Genomic DNA, 15167 nt, shown 5'->3' with positions numbered 1-15167 from the left:
TTGGAACTTAGACTTCTCATATAAAAACCTGGATACCCAAAGTCTGAACCCTCAGTAAAAAACTGGGTTATAAAAATCCTTCCATTGGCAGAAGGACATTACAAAGAAACTTGTTTGTTTCTGCCTGTATTATTGCTAGGGACAAGACTTTCTTGAGAATTCATTCCCATGGGCTTATATCACACTTGGGTTTGATGTTCAAATTGCATTACTTGCATAATTTGTGCCCCTAAAGCAAAAGAATTAATATTAAAATGAGTCCCAAGCTGGAGATATCCTTGGGTTGCCTGGAGGAAGCAAATGCAAAATAACTCTAGAGGGACATGCCCTTAACCCAAGCCACAGGGATTCTGCTGGTAGAGCCCACTGAAGATGAGCTCACAATCCCAAATTATAAAATATATGAAGAAAACTCCATTACTATAAGCAAGAATTGAAGGGCACATCCAACTGTAGGATTAACTTCTCAAAAGCTTCAGAAAATACAATTAGTAGTATTGTCTAAAATAAATATGTTTAAAATAAAGTCATACAAGTTGAAGCAAAAAAAAAAGTAAAAAAGAAAAGGAACATGGGGTAAAGAACCATAAAGAATCTCTAGAGATGAAAAACATAAGAATTGTTATAAAAATACTAAATGTTTGGTTAAAGGCATATTAACATACTGAGGAGAAAATTCATACACTGAAAGATAGTTGTAAGGAAACTCCTAAGAATGCAGTACAGAGAGATAAACAAATGAAAAATAAGAAAGAGAGATTATGGCCTTGGGAAACTGAATTTCAATATATATCCAGTAGAAGTACCATAAAGACAGAATAGAAAAAAATTGCAGAATGGGAAAAAATATTCAAAGAGATAAAGATAAGAGCTTTTCATTTAAAAACTAGATTTCAGGGCTTCCCTGGTGGCGCAGTGGTTGAGAGTCCGCCTGCCGATGCAGGGGACGCGGGTTCGTGCCCCGGTCCGGGAAGATCCCACATGCCGCGGAGAGGCTGGGCCTGTGAGCCATGGCCGCTGGGCCTGCGTGTCCGGAGCCTGTGCTCCGCAACGGGAGAGGCCACAACAGTGAGAGGCCCGCGTACCACAAAAAAAAAAAAAAAAAATAGATTTCAATGGTGAATGTCATAAAATATAAATACATGTCTGAATCTATTCTTTAATCTGGAGCTCCCTATGTGGTCTAATTCAGGTTTCTTTGTCTGGTTTACTTAGACTGGGTAGCAAAATTGAACTAGATTTAGTTTCAGGAGACTTAGACAGGTGTTAGGCTCTTTACTCTTCCCCTTGAATTAGTCTGGTCTTTTAGTCTTTATGAGCCTCGATTCCCTTATCTGAAACATGGGGATTAGGTAATGAACTTTAGGCTAGATATTGCTGAGAAGGTGTTTTGCAGCTGTGGTTAGCATATGCAAGTTAGCATATTACTTTCTGTAACAAAGATTATCCTTGATCACGTGGCTGGGTCTCATCCTATCAGTTGAAGGCCTTAAGAGCAAAAATTGAGGTTTCCTGGAAAAGAAGAATTTCTGCCTCAAAACTGCAAGATCAATTCCTGCCTGAGTTTCCAGCTTGCCTGACAGATTTTAGACGTTCTAGGTGCCACAACTGCATAATTGCATTAGCTTATTCCTTTAGCAAGTCCCTTTATATGTACCTACATATTTACACACACACGTATATTATTGGTTCTGTTTCTCTGGGAAATCCCTGACTGATTCAATGAGATAAAGAATATAAAAATTTTAAATCATGTTGTAGATGTGTCTTAAATAGACCGGGAAATTCATGCACCTCGTCCCCAGATACCTAAGTCATGTTTTTACCTCTTTCAGGTCTTTGGTCCAAAGTCACCTTCTCAGTGAGACTTTCTCTAAACACTTTATTTACAATTGAACTCCCCAACAGCCCCTTCTATTCTCCTCCCTTCCTTTGTTTTTGTCTCTACCACTTGTCACTCTCTGACATTCTATGTATTTTACTTACTATTTGTTGCTTTTTGTCTGTTTCACCGCTAGAATGAAAGCTCTATGGAACATTAAATATTCTCTCTAAAGGACCTCCTGTCTCCATCTTATCTTTTCAAATGTGTCCTCCACAGCCCCCCGTGTGAATCTAAGACCTAAATCTAATTTCTTTGTATAAAACACTTCAAAGGTTCAGGACTGTCTATACAAGCACTGCCCAATAGCACTTTCTGTGCTGATGGAAATGTTCTATAATCTGCAGTCTCCATGGTAGCCACTGACTGCTCATGGCTGTTGAGCCTGTGAAATATGACTAGTGCATCTTAAAGAACTAACTTTTTCTTTTTTCAGATATTACTTAATTTAAATGTAAACAGCCATATGTGCCTTCGTGGTAGACAGTGTTGGAAGCAACTAAATGTCAAGCCCTCCGTGTTGATCACTGCCTGGTTTCTTCAGCACATTTCTCTTTACCCGCACCTCACAGTTTATAAAACAGAAATACTGCAGCGCATGAAGTTCTCCAAACACATTGCGTGTGTTGTCAGTTTGGTGCATTTGCTTATGGGATCCTCGTAGCCTTCTGCGTTCCACGCACACCTTGCTAACTATTATTAACAATTTAGGAATCGTTCCCCCACTGTCATTCCAGCTGGATTAGGTGCCCTTCCTGCACACTCTCATAATTGCTAGTGCATGGATCTATGATTTCATTTTTAATACTGGACTCTATTTATCTGTTATGACTCTGTCTCCCCCCTAGATATTTACCTCCTTGAGGTCAGAGCCTATTTCTGTCTTTATGTTTTTAGTTCCTAAATCCATGCTTGGCTCATGGTTAGGGACCAACAAACCTTTGTTGAATAAATGAAGGAAGGAATGCATTGGACCTAGTGCTGTATCAAGAATGCCTTGGCCTAATGTCTATGCCAATTCCTACAACCCTTCTCATTACCTGAACCTAGAAAAACCCAACGTGGGACAGAGGTCAGGTAGCTCCACTGTAAGACAAATGCTATTTAATACCTGGCCTACCTTCTTCTCTTTGCTTCCTCTATCAGGAAGAAGATGGTTTCCAACGGAATTGAAGCCAACTCAATACCAGGAGAGTTTGACACTTGTCTGGCCCTCATTATCATTGGCCACCAAAAAGGTAACCTTTGAGGAATTTTTTACCACCATTTATAATTATTTTTTAGAATATTTTTAAAAATGTCTTCCCTCCCTGTTCCTTTCCATGCTTTCAGCTCTTGTTTGGGAAAGAAGAAATCTTAGTAGTGGCCACAGCAGAGTCGCTCTCCTGGATTTAGCTTTTCAGAGGGTTTACAGATCACCCATGATCCATCTGTGAACTTAGGAGAGTTCTGAGAATGGCATGACTCTGGGTGAAGAAAACAAATATCTTTGCTCTAAACAAGCTCTCTCTGATTCTTCAAATAACACAGCATAGTGCAAATTTCTAATATAAGAATTTCTGTGGCTAATTCTTGTTTTGTACTAGGTCACACATTTACCATGAATAGTCATGATGTACCTAAAAATGCACCCGTAGTATATTCAGTCAAAGAGTTAAAAAAAAAAAAAGAGGTGGGGGAAGGGTCTATGGAGAGGTGGGTAAGAGGAAAAGGCAATAAATCTCAGACCCATGGGATCTGGGCAGCAAACTGCACTGGCAAATCTAACAACTGCCAACTCTGGAATGTGTCAGCTTAATATCATACTAACTGTTACCTGGTAGGTTGTCAGAATTCTAAGAAATGAGAAGATCAAAAATGTTGCAACTGGGAAGTATTCCAAATGCCTTTCAATGTATATCTGCTGAAACAGGGAGGCTATTAAAATGCCCTTTAAAAAGTCCCATTAAAGTAATAATCCAATAAAAGGAGTGTATAGTCTGAGAACTTTGCAGCCAGTAGCAAATGAGTGCCAGCAAATCTTGCTGACTTTATGGGAGGTTTCTCCTCTTCTGCTTTCCTCATTGTGTGCTGAGCAGTGACTTAGTTTTACTTCTTGAGTGAACAATGTAACACAACCACGTCTACGGTGACAGAACTATAACTTACTTGTGTATCTGCGTACATAAATACGAAGTTATGACAATTACGAGCTTTGTAGGAAATGCACATTATTTGGAACAATAGCAGGTTACAAAGAAAAGGGAGAACTTGATTCATTGTTCCACTGGCTATTGATATGGTGCCATAGAAAACAATCTAATCGATTTCAAATTTCAGCAGAAACGCTATGGGCACACTGAACAAAAATAATATAAACTTTCAACTTTAAACCTATTTAAGAATTGAATGGCACGTGACATGAGCAGTTGAGAGAAAAATTACAGCCACTTGATTTTTAGAATATTAAAAAGTCTTATCCAAGTTTTGCTTAATCTCATTAATCAGCTAGGCTCTCTGTCGAATTCATTGTTTTAGTAGAAATCTCCTGTGATGTTTTAAAACTTTAGTACCTTTGGAGAGATTGAACTTGTATTTTCCATCTACCTTTGTCATCTTACCATGCTTGGCAATATAATAAGGCAGCTGTATCTCCTTCTCTTCACCACTATATTATACAAAGGCTTTATCTCCTTCTCTGAAAAACCTAAATGTTTGTAATAGGGAGCCTTTCATTGCTTTTTTTTTTCCACTCGTTCTCTCATCGTGCAAACACACTTAGCTTTATAATCATTCATTCATTGTCCATTCATTCATTTAATAAATTGACCACTTTCTACATACCGGACTCTGTGGTAAGAACTGGAGATAAAACAGAGAACAAGTCAGAACAGAAACTGAAATTTATCCCAGCTCCTACATGTTTTTTAGAAGAAGAATTCAAACTCTTTTTTTGGAGGTCCCGATACACTAGCCCTAATTCACAAGTCTAATTTTACGTCTTACTTTTCCTCAACATCGATTCCCCGTTTTTTCACTTCCAACCACATTTCATGTTCATTCTCACTTTTACATCTTTTTCAATTTTCTTTCCTCTGCAAGAAATGCAGAAAATTCCTCCAATATCCATTTGAATCCAACTCACTTTCAAAGGCAAGTCTTCTTTCTTCTGCAAGTTCTTCTCTGGACTATGCCAGCCCAGATTGAATCTTGCTCTCCTATATCCACTTGGCTGACGAAAAGGCATCTCAAACTGAACAAGTTCCATAGTAAAGCTTTTGGTTATCTGATTCTCCTTCTCAGTAAGTGGTAGTCTCATCATCCAGATGCTTAGGTCAAAACTTAAGGAAGTACCCTTGATTCCCACCTGGCCACTAGCAAGTCCTATCAACTTTGCCTCCAAAAAAATCCATCTCAAACCTGACCTCTATCTCCATCTTCATTCCAAGTTGAGACAAGCCACCATTGCCTGCTTAGGGTCATTGTCTCTCCATCACTGCTTCTGTTTCTACTCTTCCTTGGTTACTGTGTACAGAAAATTGCATCTTCACAGCAGCTGGGATGATTTCTTTTCCAATATATTTCACACCCTGTCACTCTCTTGCTTAAAGCCTTCCATTGTCTCTTAGAAGAAACGTAGAACAGGTGGACCAAAATCCTGGCCTAAATGGCCCTGCCTTCATCTCCTCTTTGCTGACTCAGGCACTGGATCCTTCTCTCTGTCGCTCAGTCACAGCAAGCTTGTTCCTGCCTTGGCCACTTCTACTTTCAGGTCTTTGCCCTCTCTTATTCTACTCCCCGCTGGACTGCTGCTTCTCTTCAATCTTCCTGTAGGCTGTTTCCTTCCTGTTGCATAGCTGAAATGTCACCTCCTTAGAGACAACCTTGCTTGCCCCAAACCTAAGTTCACTCCTGACTTCCTTTTTCAATAGTCATCATAGAAATTATTACCACTCGACATTTCTTTATGAATTCATTTGTTTATTATCTATCTACGCTCAACTGGAATGGAACTCTATCAAAGAAAGGACTTTATCTGATTCATTCACAGTTTTTTCACCAGCGCTGGAACAGGACCTGACCATGGATCTCTCTGATACATGAAGAAATGAATGAGCCTGTAGAGCACACACTTGAACTTGAATGCCAAGTAAGTTGCAGGTCTTCATCCTTTTCCAATTGTGCTTCATGTATCGTCACAATTTCCTTAAACCAAATTTAAGCTCCTCAACCCAGCAGACTATACTTTGGTCTCTTATTTACATGGCATGTATCAATGTTAGGTTATAGTAAGTGCTTTATAAATGCAACCTCCATGTTCACTTAAAAATGATTTGATGAAATGTGACTAAAAGTTAGGTATTCGTGATACCTATCATACGTCTCTGTTCTATTTTGGCTGCAATTGTTGGGATACTTATTCCTAGAACTTTACCTTTGGTCCAGGACAGTGTACACAGACCAATGGAAAAAACTGTTCAGGAAATGACAATCTTCTCTGCTGTTCTTTTCTTTCCAGGTAACATGAAAGCTAATAATTTAAAGAATAAAATGTTCAGTCTGGGAAGTTCAGAGCGATTCCACCCTAATGTCTTCTGTAGGGTTGTCATATTTAGCAAATAAAAATTCAGAATGCTCATTTAAAACTGAATTTCAGATTAACAGTGAATAATTTCTAATATAAGAGTGTCTATGGAATGTTTGGGGTATACTTATAGTAAAAAAATTATTTGTTATTTATCTGAGATTTAAATTTGACTGGGCATCCTGTATTTTATCTGGCAACCCTACTTTGAAGTTTTTGATAGACTTGCAAGGTCCTTGCCATGTGTTAGTTATGTGATAGTGACAATTTAAACATCTTTGGAACTAGTATTTACTCTTTTAGACCATTAATATGCTCTTTTTCTAATTCAAATATAATCAGCATATGATCTCGTGTAGACTTACGGTGTACGATATGTTAATTTGATGCATTTATGTATTGTAATGTGATTACCACTTTAGCATTAACTAATACCTCCATCACTCTCAACAAATGATTGAGTATGATCCATACTCTTTCTGGATAAAGAGTGTTCATGTGATATCAAAGAATAATTGTCATTTCCAGGAGTTACAGACTGAAAACCAGGACCAACAAATCTAACAGGGGACACGTGTCTCCTTTGATGTGTAAGCCATTTTTGAGCACTCTTTTCCTGGATTGCTACCCTTACAGTTACCTTAGACCTGGGGACCAGGGTAATCTATTCTAGTTTGGGACTTCAGCGGTAGGCTCACTTACACTGAAGTCCAAGACTGGAGTAAATTACATTTCAGGAGAATTTCTTTTGGATGACATTTAGTCCTTTCTTTATTTTCTCCCTTTAATTACTATACTCACATTTTGATGATGTTCTTGTTGGTCATGTTTCTCTGAAATTAAGAGTAAGTCAAATGCAAAGGTCAGCATGTTTCCCTCACATGAAAATTTTTGTGGACATAAAATGAAAAAATGTGCTCCAAGAAGTGTACATTTTAAATATCTCTTATTCAATAGAAGTCAGACTTAATTCATAAACCCTCCAAAATTCCCACTGAGAAAGAGTGACTCCTTGAATTTGTACAATTCATGTAGCCAGTTTCCACTACTAGCTGTTCTTTCTGTCTTTGCTATTTCTGCCCCCACATGCCTGATTCTCACATGAGCTGTTACAGCTGAACTCACTCAGTTCTGACAACTGGAGAAACATCAGGAGCAAAACACATAATTTACCCTCATCTCATAGAGAAACATTGTGCTAGAATCAGAGAGTACAGAGCTGGAAGAGTAGGCATTCCCTCGAGGAGCCTCCAGCTTCCTGATTACTGTCACAACTAAGCAACAAGAGGCTTCAGAGCAATGTAGAGTTCAGTCAATGCTCATCCCTTGTTAAAGCAAGAGCTGAGTATTTCAGAGGTTAGTCTAGGGTTCTAGTTCTTTCCAATGTGGAGTATTCTTGAAGTTCCCTTGGAAGAGATATTAGGGCGACCTGAGATTGGTGGACATTTTTTCACATTGATCTACTTTTTAAGGTTGCAGTCTTTACAGCGAGAGTGATATATGTGCGGCGAAAAGAAAGAGATGATTACATTGCCAAGGTTCTAGGTGAAATCACAGCCCTGTAATCCTATTTCATTAATGTTGTTTTCTATTTTGTGAATGATGACTTTACTGGGAGATTTGGTTTGAGTATGACACAGTGTCAAAGTATTTCATCAATATACGTTGCAAGCATTTCCTTAGAAATTTAATTTTTTCCTTAGACATCTTTTTTTTTTAACATCTTTATTGGAGTATAATTGCTTTACAATGGTGTGTTAGTTTCTGCTTTATAACAAAGTGAATCAGTTATACATATACATATATCCCCATATCTCTTCCTTCTTTCATGTCCCTCCCTCCCACCTTCCCTATCCCACCCCTCTAGGCAGTCACAGAGCACCAAGCTGATCTCCCTGTGCTATGCGGCTGCTTCCCACTAGCTATCTACTTTACATTTGGTAGTTAATATATGTCCATGCCACTCTCTCACTTTGTCACAGCTTACTCTTCCCCCTCCCCGTGTCCTCAAGTCCATTCTCTAGTAGGTCTGTGTCTTTATTCCCATCTTGCCCCTAGGTTCTTCATGACCTTTTTGTTTGTTTTTTAGATTCCATATATATGTGTTAGCATACGGTATTTGTTTTTCTCTTTCTGACTTACTTCACTCTGTATGGCAGACTCTAGGTCCATCCACCTCACTACAAATTACTCAATTTCGTTTATTTTTATGGCTGAGTAATATTCCATTGTATATATGTGCCACATCTTCTTTATCCATTCATCTGTCGATGGACACTTAGGTTGTTTCCATCTCCGGGCTATTGTAAATAGAGCTGTAATGAACATTTTGGTACATGACTCTTTTTGAATTATGGTTTTCTCAGGGCATATGCCCAGTAGTGGGATTGCTGGGTCATATGGTAATTCTATTTTTAGTTTTTTAAGGAACTTCCATACTGTTCTCCATAGTGGCTGTATCAATTTACATTCCCACCAACAGTGCAAGAGGGTTCCCTTTTCTCCACACCCTCTCCAGCATTCATTGTTTGTAGATTTTTTGATGATGGCCATTCTGACTGGTGTGAGATGATATCTCATTGTAGCTTTGATTTGCATTCCTCTAATGACTAATGATAGGCCTCTGGTTTTAAAGCCTTTCTACTTTCCTAATTACCTGCCCCCACTCCTCCACCCCATTATAATTTGCAGATGTCTTAATAATTCTGTCTCTCTCATCTACCCAGCCAATTCATCCTCATTAAAGTCATTCATTAATTCACAAAATATCAATTAAATACTTATCAGTTACAGCATGCTCTGCTGATATAACACTATGGGAAACAAAAGTTCTAGTACAGTTAAAATGCATTGCATTGGGTGTTATAGGAAATAGACTGACAACAAATAGCAGTGCTAACACAACTCAGGAGTGGGAGGGATTGATTCCATTGTAATTAAACCAAAAGCATGTGGGATCTTAGTTTCCCAACCAGGGATCGAACCCCCGACCCTTGCAGTGGAAGCGTGGAGTCTTAACCACTGGACAGCCAGGGAAGTCCCCCCCAAAGTAAATCTTAATCCAGTTTCTCTACTTTTGTGGAAAGAACTCTGGAATAGATCTCAAATTCTTTCTACTTATTAACAGTATAGACTCAAACTAGTCAATTATTCTGAACCTGTTTCCTCATCTATGAAATAGGAGCGGGGTACATCTAGATTTCAGCTGGAATGATCCAAAGATAAAATGAGTTTGTCTTTGCAGTTATGAATCATGAGTGTTACTAAATAGTGACTGTTCAGGGGAATGAATGTAAGGCTGAGGATTGGCAAGAAAGTAATCATCACACACTTTACAATGCCCTGAATGGATTCACGTGCTGTGTGTATTAGTTTTCTATTGCTCTATAACGGATTACCACACATTTAGTGACTTAACACAAATTTATTATATCACAGTTTCCGTAGGTCAGGAGTCCAGGCACACGTTAGCTGGGTCCTCTGATCAGAGCCTCTCCACGTTGAAATCAAGGTGTTGGCCTGGGCTATGATTTCATCTGAGACTCAGCATCCTCTTCCAAGTTCATTCCTTGAAGCTCTGGGACTCAGGTCTCTATTTTCTTGCAGACTGTCAGACCACGGTCACTCTCAGCTCCTAGCCATCCACCATTTCCTGCACGTGGCCCTCCTCATGACACAGCACTTTGCTCCTTCAAGGCCAGCAGGAGAAGCCCTTGCACTTTTGAATCTTTCCTATCAGAAAGGGCCCTGTCCCTCTCCAAGGCTCACCTGATAAGGCCAGGGTCACCCAGGCTCTCCCTTTTGTTTACTGAAAGTCATCTGATTTGGGACCTTAATTACATCTGCAAAATCTTTTCCCCTTTGCAATATAAGGTAGCTTAATGGTGGACCTATGAAATCCATCATATCCCCAGTCTTGTTCACACTCGAGGGAAGGGGAGTATACAGTGTGTGTACACCAGGGGGTGGGAATCTCAGCACTCTGTCTACCATGCTCTGCATGAGAATTGATGCTGGGAAATAAAACTCCCATAGAAAAAGGAGAATGCTAATATGAAATGGATCATGCTGCTTTTCAGCACTTGTGAACGAGGAATCAACTTCCTGTCCTAAATTAGCTCAAGTAAGTAAGGAGGACAGTTTTTCACTCGAGCAGTTAAAGTGGAATAGATGGAAAGGGGAAAGTCAAAGAAGGAAATGAGTTCAGGAAGACATCCTTAATCCCATACATTAATGAACTTTACAATCAACTATCCTATTAAATCAAAATCACTCAATCCATTAGACACAAAATAAAAATGGATTAGGGGAGACTCAGACTCCTTCAGTGCAATCTCTTAAGTGTCTCAGTTTCTAACAATGTGTATTTCATTTCTCATAACATTTAAAATATTTTTCATAAGCAAGAAATTAAATCCAGTGCTTCAGAGAATAGTGTTGTCTAAATAAATTTAAAGAATGTAAACCAATTAGGAGTTTTCTGAGGAAAGAGTTTAGTTTCAGGGGAGGAATATACAAAGACACAGTTGGTCAATAATTGAATTGGCCAATAACCATTGCGATGTTAGCAAAACTGATTTGTAATTTACTGAGAAATCCTGATTGGTGATGAAAATGGTGAACATATATTTTTCTTTCAGATGAATCCAAATCTCACCTCTTTCTCCTTTACCTACACCTCCCTGGGGCTTCTCTACCTTTTTCATTTTTCTTTAGAGGTCAAGGTCAGGAAGGGAGAAAAAGGATAGGGTAGCAGTCTGAGGGTTTACAACAAACACAAAGATAAATGAGGCTACTCTTCCCCCAGAGTACTGCACTAAAAACTAGTAGCTTCACAGGAAAACAGTAGCTGCCTTGCATCTTGGGTGGCTTTGCCTTGGTGATACATCACATTTATGATGGGATGTGTTGTAGTTCATTAACTTGCCTATCCTATTATATTTGGTTACAATGGGACGCTACTCAAAAACAACATGCCTGAAATTGAAGACAGATGGCCAAGTAAAGGGCTAGAGTTTAATATAATCATTTACTATTTCCTTTTTTATTGTGCTTTTCTCTCCATTTATTTTGAATGCCATGTAAGGACATTTACACTTTTTAAAAGTAGTGAGATTTCTTTAGAAAGTAAGCAACAGGAGTCACAAGGCACGGCAAGGGCAAGTTGATATTCTGCTAATACCATACACCGAAAGGGATATTTGCCTTTGGCAATTCTTGTTTATCTCTATATTTGCACAGGTTTATGATTGTAGAAAAATAAAATGAAAGAAATTTACTTTAGTCCTATCTCTGCCAGGGGTTTGTGTGGCTAAAACATCTGACTCTGAAAGGAAGTTTCCTGGAATGGCTCTTTATTCATAATAAGTATAGTCAGGGTTGTAGGAAATCAGTCCAAAAACAACATCCATTCAAAGCAGAAGTATATGAGACTGCAGTGTTCTGACTCTTAACAAATAGTACCCTCACCGACTTTTATCTATCAGTTTGTGGTTTATAGAGGGCATCAACGTTTGTACTCATCTTAATTCTTTAGAGCCCGGTGCAAAGTCATAAACTGATTCTTTGTGAAATCTCTTCTTCTAAACACATACACATATACCTCCACACATTTTAAAGTTTATTTCTAGAACTTTTAATCTGTACTCGAAACTCTAACATTAAACAGCTCTTGGAACATAATTCTGAAGACTGGTGTGCAGATGACTATACCCGAGTTTTGAAAAGCTATTCGTATGATGATATTTGAGAGGCAAACTGATTTGGAAACGTGAATGTAAGGAGCATAAATAACATTACAGAGGCGTTTTGGATGCCTAGTTGTAAGAACAAAGTCTGCTTTTTTCTGTATAGTTTTATACCAGGTTTTGTTTAGGAAAAAGCAATTTATTGGGGTACATATAGATATATAATTATATCCATTTTGCTTTCTAAATGAGAAAGTGAAAACTTTTAAAATTGTACCAGGAACTTTTTAACTTTGATGGGATGTGATGTGTTATTGCCAGAGAGGAATAGCCACATAGGGTAAGGGCAAGCAGCAAATTTTCTTTCTGTTTACATTTCAATTCCCAAAGATAATTGTTTAGCCAAGATGTTTAGCCTTGATTGTGGGTCATTAGGGGTCACTAATAAAAGACTCTGTTTGGATTTTTCAAGTTTGTTTGAATCTGTGCACATTTTTCCCCAGGAATTCAAGCTACAACCATACTAGTACAGTGACCCTAGTGATGATGCCATGAAGTGGCATTTAAACTACTGGTCACATTTAGAATTTGTGTAAACAGAAAGACAGTTGATGAATTGATTAATGTCAATAGAAGATGTTTGCTATGTACATTTCAAAGTAGGAACTGCTGTATTTTTCACGATAGCCTGTCAACTGTCGGTGAGGGATGTGCAGGTGGTGTGTTGACTCACCAGGGTATCTGACGTGGTACAATGAATATATGGTTTGCTTGTTTTTGTCCAGTTTAATTACTTTTTATTAAGCAAGTAATATATATTTATTTTTTGAGAAAGTACATAATGTAGGTTACATTTTAAAAAATTAACCATAATCTCATTACACTGAGATACTGATTGTTAGTTAACATTTTAATGTCTAATCTCCATAACGTGTTAAAGCTTTTCTTTAGGAAATCAAGCCTGTGTTCTTTTGATTGTTTATAATAGGAAGAAAAAATTTTAAACATTCTTAATGTCCAGCTATAAGGAATCCAGTAATGATACAGGTTTGTACTTATAAAACATGTACATAAGTGTATAAGTACGTGTGTGTTTCTGTGCATGAGACTTCTTCAAATGGTATCAGACTATATGTACTGTCTTGACTTGTCATTTTCAATTAATAATATATTATAAACTGCTCTTCATATTAACAAATTCAAATACACATTAACATTATTTAGGATGGATAGTATCACATTAAATAGATGTATCATAATGTATTTAACCAGTTCCTTTTAGTTGGACATTGAGGCTGTCTCCTTTGATTTATATTTTCCTATTACAAACAAGTAAAAGAGGAGAAATGTGATTTCCTAAAGAGAAACTTTAAAGTCTGTTTATGGGTTTTAATACTACAGATTGGAGGAAGATGGTTTTCATGGGTTGTAACCCGAGAATCTCACAAAGAGGCTAGAGGAGGGGAAACAGAGGCAAATCGCTCCATTACGTGCCAAGCATTGCATTAGACACTGGATAAACATTATTTTTAATCCTAGGCATTATCGCCATTTTGTAGATGTATCAGCCATAGTTCAGTAGCGGTTAAGGAGCTTTCCCAAGGTTGCCAAGCTAGTCAGTGGCAGAACTGTCTGGTAGTATTGTAATGAGATTCACAAACTCCTCATGGTGTCTTCGTGTCGGTGCACCCATCCATAGCCGAGCACTCAGCGCCCACTTACAGGAGTGTCACTATACACATTGCACAGTTCATTTGGTGGCTTTCAAAGTTTTTATGTAAATTAAACTTTGAAGATTAAATGCTATTTTAAACCACAGACATTTATGCAATATATATATAACTATATAATTTATATAAGCTATTTTAAGTAACAGGATACTGCACACTTTAGAGGTACTTTCAGTGGTTCTCCCTTTGTAAAATGAGTATCCTCTTGCAATGTAAAGAATTCATTCTTTTCTTTTCGATTTTTCAAAGACATTCTGTCTTGGCACCGATAAGTTTGTTTTAAATTGGGACACATTTGTCAGTCTTTCTCTATGGTTAATAATCTCTGTGTTTCAGATGATTATTAAATCTGGAAGTCTCTTTGGAGTTTGGAGTTTGGGGAAATGAAATTTCATGGTGTAAAATGTGGTTTCGAAGTAGAGAAGTGAAAGGGACGAATACTGTGCCTGTGTCTGGTGATGGGAGACCTGGTACCTGCTTCGGATGTAGTCACTGATTCACCGTGAACGTTAGGAAAGCTGAATCCATCTCTCAGTCCTCAGCTTCTGCCTGTGAAATGAAAGACCTCGTGGTGGTATCGTGGGCAGAAAAAGGGTAAATGTATAGAACTGATATATAAAGAATGGTCATTTGCCAGGCATCGCACTAGATGCCCCAATACCTTTTATATCAAATTGAATATTTCCCAACACTTACGGTACTGCTTATGAATGTTGTTTGGACATAATGGAACCAGAAAGATGGTGTTGAATCAATGACCAATTAGAGACAGGAAGCGAACAAACACAATCTGGAAAAAGGGGTCAGGGCCAGCTGTCTGAAGCTGAGGAGAGAAGAGTGGGCAGGACCAATCATCAGGATCGAGAAAGAATTAGCTGACCTTGGGTTTGACTCAAAAGCTGACTTGTTACATTTCTTGGGACTACTTCAAACAAGTCTGAGATTGGAAGGAATTAGAGAACTGCCCCATGGGTTTTGATCTGAGGAACAGTAGGAGAACCTGGAGTGGCAGTTAGATAAGTGTGTGGAATCCAGTGATAACTTTGTGAAGATAAAGGAGACCTATATGTGTCTAAAAGTGGCCTGAAAAGAGCCCGCAGAGGAAGACAGGGATAGGAGGTTAATAACAGAAGAACTTGTGTGGGGTGGCGGATGAAAGGGCAGATGGAATTCGGTGAAGACTGTGAAAAGCAAAAGCCAACATGCTTGAACAAAGCTGAGAATGATCCTGGGGGAGGGGGCGGGGGTGGAAATAGATTAATGATGAGCGTAAGAGGAGGAGTGAGTTTGAGGCCAAGGTTATC

The sequence above is a fragment of the Phocoena phocoena genome, chromosome 5 (assembly GCF_963924675.1).
Source record: "Phocoena phocoena chromosome 5, mPhoPho1.1, whole genome shotgun sequence".
Taxonomy (NCBI): Eukaryota; Metazoa; Chordata; class Mammalia; order Artiodactyla; family Phocoenidae; genus Phocoena; species Phocoena phocoena.
Note: the sequence above shows the minus strand (reverse complement) of the source record.